At 43.6% G+C, this 14,189-nt stretch overlaps 1 protein-coding gene across 3 annotated transcripts in view; it reads right to left on the bottom strand.

Annotated features, from left to right (window-relative positions):
• Window positions 1-3,740: 3,740 nt before the first annotated feature.
• ZNF609 (zinc finger protein 609) overlaps window positions 3,741-14,189 on the bottom strand; it is a 182,115-nt gene continuing 171,666 nt past the window's right edge. For all 3 annotated transcript variants that reach the window (XM_073579524.1, XM_073579525.1, XM_073579523.1), the window contains exon 10: window positions 3,741-6,414. The gene's annotated coding sequence lies outside the window, so the exon portion shown is untranslated. The remainder of the gene's footprint in view (window positions 6,415-14,189) is intronic.

Here is a 14,189-nt window from a genome sequence, read left to right as displayed (position 1 = left end):
AACGATACATGAAGACTGACTTCCAAACTGTTTCGTTCACCGATGAGTGCCGTGCAACGCTCGATGGTCCAGGTGGATGGAGTGGAGGATGGCTGGTTGATGGACACCCCATGAAAACACGGCTAAGGCGCCAACAAGGAGGAGGTGGAGTAATGTTTTGGGCTGGAATCATGGGGAGAGAGATTGTCGGCCCCTTTAGGATCCCTGAAGGGGTAAAGAAGAACTCCATAATCTATGTGGAGTTTCTAACACAGCACTTCCTGCCATGGTTCAAGAGGAAGAACCGTGCTTTCCGCAGCAAGATCATTTTCATGCATGATAATGCACCGTCTCATGCTGCAAATAACACATCTGCATCTCTGGCTGCTATGTGCATAAAAGAGGACAAACTTATGGTGTGGCCACCATCTTCCCCGGACCTCAACCCCATTGAGAACCTCTGGAGCATCATCAAAAGGAGTGTCTATGATGGCGGGAGGCAGTTCACATCTAAGCAACAACTCTGGGAGGGTATTCTGTCCACATGCAAAACAATTTAAGCACAAACCATCCAAAAACTGACAAATTCAATGGACGAGAGAGTTCAGAAGCTTCTTTCGAACAAGGGGTCCTATGTGCAAATGTAACATCACCTAGAATAAAGTTTTGACTTGAAAACTGTTTGATTTCATTTTGTAATAAGCTGATAATGCTTATAATTTCACAATTGACCATTTTTTTTGTTCAAAATAAAAATAAAAAGGTTGAAAACTCTGCTGTGCATAATAATTTGGAACATGCATTTTGAGTGTTTATTACTGTATTTTTCGTACTATAAGACGCACCGGACCATAAGACGCACCCCAATTTTCAGTAGGAAAATAGGGGAAAAAAATAATGTGTCAAATGGGGGTTCGTCTTACAGTCCGAATTCAGCTTACCTGGGAAGGGATCCGGCACAGGTGGAGAAGTAGTCACAGGGGTCATTCAGTGGTCCAGGCTCGTGCGGTGGCGGCTCTGTGCTGGGGCAGGTTGGTTGTGCTGGTGCAGCTGCGCTGGGGTAGGGGCAGCTGTGCTGGGGCAGCTGTGCTGAGGCAGGGGCAGCTGTGCTGGGGAAGGGGCAGCTGTGCAGGGGCAGGGGCAGCTGTGCTGAGGCAGGGGCAGCTGTGCTGGGGCAGGGGCAGCTGTGCTGGGGCAGGGGCAGCTGTGCTGGGGCAGGTGGGCTCTGCGGTGTTGGCAGCGGGCGGCGCTCTGCGGTGCGGTGGTGGCAGCGGGCTGTGCTCCGGTGCAGGGGCGGCGGCTCCGCCGGCATTTCTTCGCAGCCCGGAGGCCCCCAGCACTTCCCTTGCTGGCCGCCGCCATGTTGCCGTGGCCTCCGGGAGCATGGACGCCGGAAAGATGGCCGCCAGTCCGGGGACGGCACATGCGCGGGATCAGATCTCGTCCCGAGATCTCGGGGGACGAGATTCAAATCTCGGCAACGAGATCTCGGGACGAGATCTGAAGCTGCGCATGCGCCGTCCCCGGACCGGCGGCCATATTCCCGGCGTCCATGCTCCCGGAGGCCACCGCAACATGGCGGCGGCCAGCAAGGGAAGTGCGGAGGCCTCCGGGTTGAGAAGAAATGCTGGTGGAGCCGCCGCCCCTGCACCAGAGCACAGCCCGCTGCCACCACCGCACCGCAGAGCGCCGCCCGCTGCCACCAGTACCGTGTATTGCGACCATAAGACGCACCCCCCCACTTTCCCCCAAAATTTTGGGGGAAAAAAGTGTGTCTTATGGTCGGAAAAATACGATATTTTTAAAAATATACTGTTTTCATAGGCAGTTTGTTCAAAAACATTGCAATTATACTAGAATATTAGATGACTGGAAAATAACAATGACTGCAATTCATATAGGTAATTTAGAGAAAATATGAGGAAATATTTTTGCATAATTTGGAACACAGTGTAAAAAAAAACAACTGGTCAATTTAATGTTGCTTTTGTTGCATGCTCTTTTGCATTTAAAGGGATACTCTAGAGAGATCAAAACATTTTGTACTGTCCCTGCCCTAAACTAAACTATGAAGATGAGATGCCCAGCGCAGTTAGGCTACTTTCACACTTGCGTTCTTTTGCGCTGCGTGCGCAGTGCAAACGCGCATAAAAAACGCATCATGCGTTTTCTAGTTTTTTGCACATGGTTTTTAAAAAAAAAAAAACGCATGCTTTTTTTGCGCTGACGTGCGCATAACCTTACGCACGTCAGCGCTCCCATAGACTATAATGTGTTTTTGGTGAATTTTGTGCACATTGCGTGCACATGCGTTTTTTTGAGACAGGTCGGACGCAGAAAAAATGCAACAGGATGCATTTTGTGCGCCCGGGCGCACACTACAAAAAAACGCATGCACATACAAACGCATGACTGTGCGCACCCATGTTATGTATAGGAAAAAAACGCATGCGCATTTATGCGCAAAATTGCTGAGCAAATAAACGCAAGTGTGAAACCAGCCTTATATTACCTTTATAACACTTGTAACTCAATGTCACAGGAAGTGCTCCTCACTGATCCCGCCATGCCCTCGTCTCCTGCAATGAAGGATACATTATCAGGGTGCTTGCTGCTGCTAAAAGTGAGGAACAGGTCACACCCCATCACCTCTGACTGCAGACAAGGTGACATTATCAGGGGGCATAACAGGAGTGCTACATCAGTGTGCAACTCCTTGCTGTTACTATCAGCCAATCTCCTGATAAACTGTTATTATCTGCAGGGAACAGGGGTCTGGGAGCTTCACACTGCTGTGTGACATAATGTCACAGTTGGGAGGGGGAGCAGTGAGGAGCAGCTCTTGTCACACTGAATTACAAGCGTTGTAAAGGTAATAGAACTGCACTGGGCACATCATCATCATATTTATGAGGACAGGGACAGTACAACTTTTTTTTTTTATTTCCCTGGAGTACCCCTTTAATGGTGTACCATTTAAACAACAAGTAACAATAAAAATTTAACTTTTAATTTGGTATTTAGTACTGTATACAAACTACTCTTTTCTGATACCCACTTTTTCTGTAATCTAGATTGTTGTTACATTGAACCTGACCGCTGATACATGCTGCCCGATCCACGATCAGCATGTATCACACACTGGCTGTATGATCTCAGCCAGGTATCTTTAACACTGAAACACTGCAGCGTTTCAGAGACAAACATAGTTTAATACCTGTCTTGGACCTAGCCACACAGGAGCCTAGTTGGACAGGCAGGACCACGGTGGCTTCTTTCTGCCGGCTGCCTTTGAGTGACAGGTCTCTCCCTATACATGAATGCAGGCAGATATCTGTCAGTCCAGGACAACGGGTGGGGACAAGCCACTGTGGACTTGCTCTATGTAGAAACAGGAGGTCAATTTAACCTGTATGAGTGATCCTCCTTTTCAATTCCTGACCCAGCTTCTCCGCTCAACTCCCCTTCCAAAGACTTGAAAATTGACCTCCTGCTTCTACATAGAGCTTAAAAGGATTCAGCTAGTCTGCTTTCTAATACGTGATGTCACAGACCTAATGGAAGAGAGAAGAATTACCGTACCTGGTCAGAAAGCCAAATTGAGCAATTGTAAGTAGACAGTGCTATATAATATGATAATTGCAATATATTTAGAGAGAAAAATTTTGATGGGAGGAAGAGGAGTGCTGCTTTAACATAAACATCATTAACATTAAACCTAAATTTTATATTGTGTTACAAAACATTCAGAAAACCACATATCTGATAAAACAAAACTTGTGTATTTTTTTTAAACTGCAGGGCAAAAAAATTAACTTTACCACAAAAAGAACTTTAAACCAGATTCAAAAAAACAAACAAAAAAACTACATAACAGAAAAATAATTTTACATCTTTATACAGATATTTCAGGGTCAAAAAGGAAGAGCATGATCCCTCCCAATTATCCCACTATAATGATGGTAGGGGGTAATGTTTATTCCATATACAATAACGTCTGTTTACAACCAAGCAATACAAAAGAACTTTATTGGAAAACTTCCAGAAAGGGTTAAATACATTTTTTTTTTAATTATTTTTAACGAAATTCCTTCAGGTCACCTCTTGGGCTAGATGAGGTGCAACTAGCAGACAGTGGATGTCTATAAAAAAAAAAAAACTTTCAGCATATATTGTGCATCATTACAGGGCATTGTAAAACTGGACTGTAACTCTGGGTAAAAATTCCAGAGAGGAAATAAAAAAAATAAAATGGCCCAATAAAATTTAAGGTTGTACAGTAAGTGAGGAAGAGGAGAAGATAAAAAAAATAAAAATAAACCAAAGACCCAAGTATTGGCGAGACAAAACTGATGACAAACGTACAGTACTTAGTTACAGTACCAGCAAACTGTTGGAAAATAGCAGCAAGTCTTAATGTGATAGTCCACTACTTGGACAACATCTTTTTTTAAAAAAAAATAACCCCGATACGTACCTTCTGTGAGGTCACCATTCTAGCGATGTCGGCACTCAGGGTCCCGGGGCTCTCATGCTGTTGTTGTGACACGTGACCCAGGCGCCCAATCAGCGCTGGTGTCACTGTCCCCGTCTTCGGACAAACTGAACATGAAGAGGAAGTCCGGGCTGCAGATGATCTCTCACTTCAATTCAAACCGACAGGAGCCAGGCACGGTGATGCCAGCGCTGATTGGGTGCCAGGGGCACATTTTACAACAGCACGGGAGCACCGAAAAGAGCGACTGCTGACACTTTGGGAACGGTGTCAGCACAGAAGGGGAGTGTAAGCTTTTATTTTTTTTTCGGGGCCAAGCATGGGTTATTGGAAGGTGTCCAAGTAATGGATAACTTCTTTAATCATTTCTTAACGATCACACGATATCTGATATCGTGAAAATTGCATTCTTTTTCTAAGATATTTTGAAACCAATGTAAAGTTTTTTTTACATAAGAGAATGGGGCTTAAATACAATAAAACACGTTGTGACTGTAAAAGTTAAGTAGCATGCTCAGTAATGAAGTCTGCACGACAAGATACTCTCTGTTCTATCGCTGATGGGGATAGCGGTATGTTTAACAGGTGGAACGGTTCATATCCACACTGTGTGTCTGGTATATCCAAGTCCACAAATACACAAAGTGCATCTTTGTATAAAAGGGTCACAAACCTTATAGGTTTTATCATTTTCTGACATGGGGAAACTACATTCCTGCAGTCACAGGTGTCCGCATTGTACTTTGCATGCTGTAACATAAAAATAATTGGAAAGACAGGGTAGTTAAGAGTGAAAAACTGCAATGGAGTTGGATTTGCAATGCTAAAGCCATGGCATCCTGCCATGGGGGCGCTAAACATTTAGTGGTTAAACAGATTTAAAATGCACATGTGAAATCTCTCCCCAATTTCAGATTAGTGTCTTATAAAAGAACCTTTTTCTTTGAGGTCTATATACATTATACACAGCTAGGATGTGTCCGTAGAAGTTCAGCATTACTGTTTTCACATCACTCATTTATAACCAGAATGAATATTTTTTACATTTTCTTTAAGGAGATCATCAAAGTAGAGGATATGAAAAGAGGAAAAAAAAAACGGACAATGCTTGACTAATCAAAAAGACGAACGTGGAGACAAGGTGGTACGGTGCTGATTGGGCAGAGCTACAAATATATGATGTCAATAGGAGCCATAAAACGGTACTCTCTTTTTTTTTTTGCCACTTGTGCTCAGACACTAAGCATAGATCTTGTACTGGCAATCACCACGGAAAAACAGAACAGGTATTTTATCAGAAGAGAAACATAAGAAGTGTTAAGATTAAAAACTGGGTGCCAACAGTTACTTCCAGGTAATGCGACAAGACCCAAAACTGTACTTCTTATATACTGATTCGTGAGGACATCTCTGAAGCAATGCCATCCCTTGGCTCCTGGGACACATGAAATTCGAACACCTGAAAATCCATAACTGAATAGTCATGACTGACGGAGTGTAGCAACAAAGGACAAAAACAAATTCATCTTAGAACTTCAAAATAACATTTAACCAGAAGTCTGTAAGCAAAGGATGCACGATCCTGACCCAGAACGTTGTATTACATGAATGAGGTGTTTAATGTGGAGCATGGTATTTCCCCCAGTGTGAGAAAAGAAAACCCATGTCTTATCAGTCCAATGGAGGTTGCACTGAATAAATACAGTCCTGTTCTGCAAAACGAGATCTCCCAAACTCAGGGAGGAGTCAACCAAGCTCGTGGAAGGGGCAAAATAATTGGGCCTGTGTGTCCTGGATCAGAGCGATACCTCAGAAGCCCTTTATGGAGAAACTCTGGCTGAAGAAACACCATTCAACTGATGCACTGACTCATTCCAGATGTGTCCTGTGATCCAGTCACATGACTTTACGTAGACAGGGTCCTGAAGTTCTGAAGTCTCCTGTCATGCAAAAATGTAGAGAAAAAAAAGATAATTAAAAACAAAAAAATTAATACAATCTACAGACGCAAACATTACAGTATAAGGATACAAGCTAAGAATGGGGTTTAACTTCTATGCAGCATATGTACCAAATATGTCCAGGTCAAGTGTTTTATATAATAAAATAATAATGAGAACATAAACCCAGCTCAGAGCTCTAAATGCTGAAAAAGGAAGCAGGGACCAATATTTCCCTGTACACCCCTTCTATGTACTGGACTGATGCCTACTTACAAGCGACAGAAGACTTAGGCCACCTTCACATGGCAGCACACTGAACGACAATCTAATGCCAGATTAGCAAGACCATGCATACACTGTGCGAATACCGTCAATATCACTCATATGCTGGTAAAAAGCTTTGAATACATGTCTTTGGTGGAAGGATGTGACATATTTCACTGTCTAGGAATGTACAGTGGCTTGCAAAAGTCCCCCCCCACCTTGGCTCTTTACCTATTTTGATACATTAGACACAAAAATTGTAAGGTTCATTTTAAGTTTGGCAAAATACATGTGGGAGACTCCCCAAGTGTATGGAGGAAGGTGCTATAGTTAGATGAGATAAAAATTGAACTTTTTGGCCACCAAGATAAACGATATGTCTGGAGCCAAACTAACACAGCTCATCACCTCAACAACACTATACTCACAGTGAAACATGGTGGTGGCAGCAACATGCTGTGAGGATGCTTTTTGACAGCAGGGACAGGAAAAATAGTCCGAGTCAAGGGGAAGATGGATGGTGCAAAATACAGGCACAATCTTGAACAAGACTTGTTTCAGTTTGTCAGTGTTTTGAGACTGGGACGGAGGTTCAACTTCCAGCAAGACAATGACCCAAAGCATACTGCTAAAGCAACGCTCAAGTGATTTAAGGAGAAACATGTAAATGTTATGGAATGGCCTAGTCAAAGCCCAGACCTTAATCCAGTTGAGAATCTGTGGTCAGACTTGAGGATTGTTGTTCACCAGAAGAAACCATCTAACTTGAAGGAGCTGGAGCAGTTTTGCCTTTTGGACTGGATAAAAATCCCAGTGGCAAGATATGGAAAGCGACTTGCAGCTGTAATTGTCGCAAAAGGAGGCTCTCCAAAGTACTGACTTTAAGGGGGGGGGGGTGGTGGCAAAAAGTTATGCACACTGAAGTTTTCAGCTATTTTGTCCTATTTGCTTCACAATAAAAAGAAAACCAAATGTTCACAGTTGTAGGCATGTTCTTTACATGAACTGATGCAAGCCCTCGAAAAAAGAAAAAGAGAAAAACAGTGAAATTCCAGGTTGTGAAGTAGCAAAACATGAAAAATGTCAGGGGGGGGGGTGTTAATTAATTTTGCAAGTCACTGTATAGTAAGTCTATAGTCACATGCTGCAGAAAATGTTTACAACAAATTGGATGAGAGAATTTGCATATGCAATTTGGGCATTTCATTGCAGAGGTGGTTGCTGATTTCATTCTAACCCATTTACTAAACATTTAATAGGGTGAAAACCTCAATGAAAATGATAACTTTTTACTGTGTAAAGCTCTATGGAATATCAGTGTACACCGCTATTCTATCCCCCCCCCCCTTTTTTTTTTGTTTAGGTGTACCAAATTCTAACAACCCAATAGAGAGCAAAAGGATATTGTTTTAATTTCTGTTGGGTAAATATGAGGGCTATAGATAAACTTGCGGTACAGCCGATCAGCAGTATCTGTGAGCGGCCACTAAATAGGAGGTGTTGCGTTCTGCTCCTCACACTGTTTAATATCTGTCCTGCCAGAGCTGGTGCCGGTTTTTGGCTCCCAGCCAATCTGATATTGAAGAGTTTATCCGAGGATAGATCATCAATATGGCACTAGTGGAGAACTCCTTTAATGCAACATCATCTTTACTGTAAGTGTGATTTGCAATTAAACAGAATAAAATGTCTAAAAAGAGCTCCCCTTGGGGCGTGGCTATGTAGCTGAAGAGAGAGGACGCATGTTGGGAGAGCTCCCAAGAATCCTGCTTTTATCCTGCAACCAGGATATTATCACTGCGGCATACCTGGCAGTATCCGGACTCCCGGATATCAGGACCCCTGGATATCAGGACCCCACTGGACCCCCGCGGGAGGACGTGGAGCGGCTCTGGTGAGCTAACGGCCAGGGAGGAAGGGACGGGCAGCGGGGCCTGCACGAGGCGGCGGCCATCTTAGCCACGTGCTCTGTCAGTGAGAGCTGCAGCGCTACCCGGGCAGTGAACAAGCATACTGAGGACTTGAGGGGACGCGCGGTGAGTGCCCTGGAAGATTGGGCCCCGCGTTCTCCCCCCCCCACTGCTCTGGACTCTCCCCCCCCCCAACTGCTGCTCTCTCTGTGGGTGCTGCGGGCCCCCCCTTCCCCCCAGAAACCCTATTGAGTCAGCACCAGACACCACCCTCACAATTTCACGTGGCCCCCCCATAGGAGCTGTTCCTGGGCCATAATCATCTAATAATAGCCCTGCTGTGTTCATCATCTGAAGTGGGAAATCCCCGAAGTATATACCTCTAATTATCTTGCTCTGCCATAATGCCATTGATCATGAATCGTTCTAAGGGGGGTCAGGAGCAGCTCATATACAAAAAAAATCAATCCTTAAAAGATACTTTATTAACCAATCATTAAAAAGTTTTCAAAACTTCAAAAAACAGGCAAACAAAAATAGGCTTATTGCTGATTTTCAAAATCCAGCCACAAACACTAGAGAGTCGTTCCAATGTCAGGTAGAGGGTCACAAACCTATTTGTCCCTATAGGGCCCTATATCTCTCTCCTACCTGACAGCGGAGGTTGGCACCATCTTGATACGCAAATGGCGCCCCAGCTCCTCGGCGGCTCTCCCTAATCACCCTGTTGACTCCTATCTAAATGACATCAGCTTGGAGTACAACAGATGGCCGGGGACAAAAATATAATAAATAATAACCCCATGCCACAAACCACCAAGACAAAAATGTGAGGAATAGTAACTGGAAAAAACTCTAATTTTTGGCAGATTTGTAAATATTTGCTTTGGGAGGAAAAGGGGTCTAAATAACCCTATTTAGGTGTCTCCCTGCCTGACAGCGGAGCTTTTACACCCTACGTTACTCTGGTGCTTCCGCTCCACGTGGGCTGACCCTTACTGACCCCTACACTTCTCACCCAGAAAGAGGAAAGAGGGTGTCAGAACATATGGCCAAGGGAGACAGGGGTAATAACTTAGAATTATCCCTGAAAAGATCCCCCCCAAAGACAAAAAATGTTTTAATAATAATAACAAAAAAATGTATCTGCAAACTGATGTGTACAGTGTATGGGATAATAGTGCATTAGCAAAGGCAGTTGCAAGTAAAGGGGGTAAGATATCAATCAGAACAGATACACAATCATTTAAATGTTCTTTAAGCAGCATTATTGTACATTTCTCACATCACAAAAAGCTGCTATTGCCTCTAATCCCCAACAACACATTTTTCATATTGCATCATGCCGAAAACAATGAGCCATTGATCGCTCAGGCTCAAAATTGCACTGTCCCAAAAAAAAAAAAAAAAAAAAAAATCAGCATATTAACAAATATGTAGGAACTTAGCTCATGGCCACTGAAAAATCACCTCAATATATATAGTAGGCGGGGTGATAGTACTTTGACAAAGACAGTTTCAAATAAAGGGGGTAAGGTATCAGTCAAAACAGATATACAACCATCTGAGTATTAATAAACAGCATTAATAAACATTTCTCAAATCACCAACCGCTGCTATTACCTCTAATCCCCCATAACAGCATATTTTCATATTGCTTCATGCCCAAAAACAATAAGCCATTGATCACCCGGCTCAAATTGCACTATCCTCAAGTATTAAATCAACAAAATTGACAAATATGTAAGAACTTAGCTCATGGCCAATGAAAAATCGCCTCGACGCGTTTCCCTCCCGTAAAAGGAGTTCATCAGGAGGCCCATGATGTATTATGAATGCTCACTCCGAGCATCAGATGTCATGCCTGGTTGGAGTCAGGAGCAGCAGAAAAATTAAAAGAGTTTGCCAGACTTGATCCCTCTGAAAGTGCACGGTCTCTTAGAAATAATCCCTCTCAAGTTCAGCGTAAAAACCGTCCCTCTGGGGGTGAGGAGGAGTCTTAGCAGGAAGAACTGACCCTTAAACAGGCATCCAAACAGTTGATGCAGGCCATCTCCTTAACTAGGACATCCCTAACTGAGAAAATAGAGGACGTATACACTGAGGTGGGACGACTTCGGCAAGATATGCAAACCATGAGGGGGCGAATTACGGAAGAGGAGACAAGAGTGTCCCAGGTAGAGGACACCATCACGCCTATGGAGGCCAAGTTAACAAAAGTGGCAGGCTCTGTGAACGCCTGGGGGCAGAAAGCGGACGACCTGGAGAATAGAATGCGTCGGAATAATATCCGTGTCATTGGTCTGCCGGAACGCTCAGAAGGTCAAAATCCTGAGCAATTTTTGGAGGGCTGGCTCAAGGCTGCTTTGGGGGATGAATTCTCTCCAGTATTCGCCGTCGAAAGGGCTCATAGGGTTCCTACAAAACCCCTTCCTCCGGCAGCCCCACCTAGACTTTTCCTGGCACGTCTCCTCAACTGTAAAGACAGACACACTATTCTGCGTCTTGCACGGCAAAAAAGTCCTATCAAGTTCAACAATGCCGTGATCTCGATTTTCCCGGATTTTTCCATGGAACTTCAGAAACAGCGGGCACAATTCATCGAAATCAAGAAGCGGCTCAGAGAGAGGAACGTTATATATACAATGGTCTATCCGGCTCCGAGTTGTCCACGGGGGCTCCTCCGTGTTTTTTACGGATCCAGCGGAGGCGGCTGAGTGGCTGCGGTCCCATAAGGGATCCCCTGCAAAGGAATCCTAATGTACTTATTGCTAACCTAAATTCTTTTACTAATGGTCTAATTGGGGCTTTTCCTGCAGGTATCCAGTTTACCAACAATACCGGACACTGAGTTCAGTGATGGTATCCCTGTTTGCTTTTTGATAGGAGCGTGAGACTTTGCTCCAATAATGTTTGGTTCTTACTTTGTTTTCTCTTTTACAATACATAACATAGTTTTGAAAGCTGAAGGAAGACCTTATGTCCAACTAGTTCAGCCTATTTTTAGTGCAGCTGTTCTGCATTGTTGATCCTGGGGAAGGCAAAAAAACCCACAGAGTAGAAGCCAATTTTCTCCATAGGGAAAACAATTCCTTCCCCTAAGCTGGGTCAACCATCTACCTATAATATTCTGTTATTCGTAACCTTCTATACTGTTACTCACAAGAAAAGCATCCATTCCTTTCTTAAATTTATTCAGTGAGTTGGCCATCACCACTTCCTCAGGAAGAGAATTCCAGAGCCTCACTGCTCTTACCGTGATGAACCCTCTTCTATGCTGGTGCAGAAATTGTCTTTCCTCCAAACGAAGAGAATGCCCCCTTGTTCTTGTCACAGTCCTTGGTACAAACAGTTCATTGGAGAGATCTCTGTATTGCCCTCTGATATACTTGTACATACAGTGGGGAAAAAAAGTATTTAGTCAGTCAGCAATAGTGCAAGTTCCACCACTTAAAAAGATGAGAGGCGTCTGTAATTTACATCATAGGTAGACCTCAACTATAGGAGACAAACTGAGAAAAAAAAATCCAGAAAATCACATTGTCTGTTTTTTTTTCATTTTATTTGCATATTATGGTGGAAAATAAGTATTTGGTCAGAAACAAGCAATCAAGATTTCTGGCTCTCACAGACCTGTAACTTCTTCTTTAAGAGTCTCCTCTTTCCTCCACTCATTACCTGTAGTAATGGCACCTGTTTAAACTTGTTATCAGTATAAAAAGACACCTGTGCACACCCTCAAACAGTCTGACTCCAAACTCCACTATGGTGAAGACCAAAGAGCTGTCAAAGGACACCAGAAACAAAATTGTAGCCCTGCACCAGGCTGGGAAGACTGAATCTGCAATAGCCAACCAGCTTGGAGTGAAGAAATCAACTGTGGGAGCAATAACTAGAAAATGGAAGACATACAAGACCACTGATAATCTCCCTCGATCTGGTGCTCCACGCAAAATCCCACCCCGTGGGGTCAGAATGATCACAATAACGGTGAGCAAAAATCCCAGAACCACGTGGGGGGACCTAGTGAATGAACTGCAGAGAGCTGGGACCAATGTAACAAGGCCTACCATAAGTAACACACTACGCCACCATGGACTCAGATCCTGCAGTGCCAGACGTGTCCCACTGCTTAAGCCTGTACATGTCCGGGCCCGTCTGAAGTTTGCTAGAGAGCATTTGGATGATCCAGAGGAGTTTTGGGAGAATGTCCTATGGTCTGATGAAACCAAACTGGAACTGTTTGGTAGAAACACAACTTGTCGTGTTTGGAGGAAAAAGAATACTGAGTTGCATCCATCAAACACCATACCTACTGTAAAGCATGGTGGTGGAAACATCATGCTTTGGGGCTGTTTCTCTGCAAAGGGGCCAGGACGACTGATCCGGGTACATGAAAGAATGAATGGGGCCATGTATCGTGAGATTTTGAGTGCAAACCTCCTTCCATCAGCAAGGGCATTGAAGATGAAACGTGGCTGGGTCTTTCAACATGACAATGATCCAAAGCACACCGCCAGGGCAACGAAGGAGTGGCTTTGTAAGAAGCATTTCAAGGTCCTGGAGTGGCCTAGCCAGTCTCCAGATCTCAACCCTATAGAAAACCTTTGGAGGGAGTTGAAAGTCCGTGTTGCCAAGCGAAAAGCCAAAAACATCACTGCTCTAGAGGAGATCTGCATGGAGGAATGGGCCAACATACCAACAACAGTGTGTGGCAACCTTGTGAAGACTTACAGAAAACGTTTGACCTCTGTCATTGCCAACAAAGGATATATCACAAAGTATTGAGATGAAATTTTGTTTCTGACCAAATACTTATTTTCCACCATAATATGCAAATAAAATGAAAAAAAAAAAAACAGACAATGTGATTTTCTGGATTTTTTTTTCTCAGTTTGTCTCCTATAGTTGAGGTCTACCTATGATGTAAATTACAGACGCCTCTCATCTTTTTAAGTGGTGGAACTTGCACTATTGCTGACTGACTAAATACTTTTTTTCCCCACTGTATATATTAGGTCTCCCCTAAGTCTTCTCTTTTCTAGAGGAAATAGACCTAATTTTGATAACCTTTCTGGGTATTGTAGTGAACCAACTCCATTTATCATTTTAGTAGCCAGCCTTTGGACCCTTTCAAGTTCAGTAATGTCTTTCTTGAGCACCGGCATCCAAAATTGCACACAATACTCCAAGTGTGGTCTGACGAGTGATTTGTACAGAGGGAGAACTATGTTTTCATCTCGTGTCCCCAGACCTCTTCTAATGCATCCCATGACCCTATTTGCTTTGGTGGCAGCTGCCTGACACTGGGCACTCCAATTTAGCTTCTTATTGACTAAGATGCCTAAGTCTTTTTCCATGTCTGATTTCCCCAGCAGTTTCCCATTTAGTAAGTAATTGTAGCATCTATTTCTCCTTCCCATGTGCATAACCTTACACTTATCTGTGTTAAACCTCATTTGCCATTTTTCAGCACAATTCTCCAATTTACTCAAATCTGTCTGTAGTTGCAAACTGTCCTCCTTTGTGCTAACTACCTTACATAGTTTTGTATCATCTGCAAATACTGATATTTCACTGTGTAAGCCATCCACTAGA

Source organism: Dendrobates tinctorius, unplaced genomic scaffold, assembly GCF_039654945.1.
Source record: "Dendrobates tinctorius isolate UK_male_01 unplaced genomic scaffold, ASM3965494v1 ptg000062l, whole genome shotgun sequence".
Lineage (NCBI taxonomy): Eukaryota > Metazoa > Chordata > Amphibia > Anura > Dendrobatidae > Dendrobates > Dendrobates tinctorius.
This window is presented reverse-complemented; position numbering and strand designations above follow the sequence as displayed.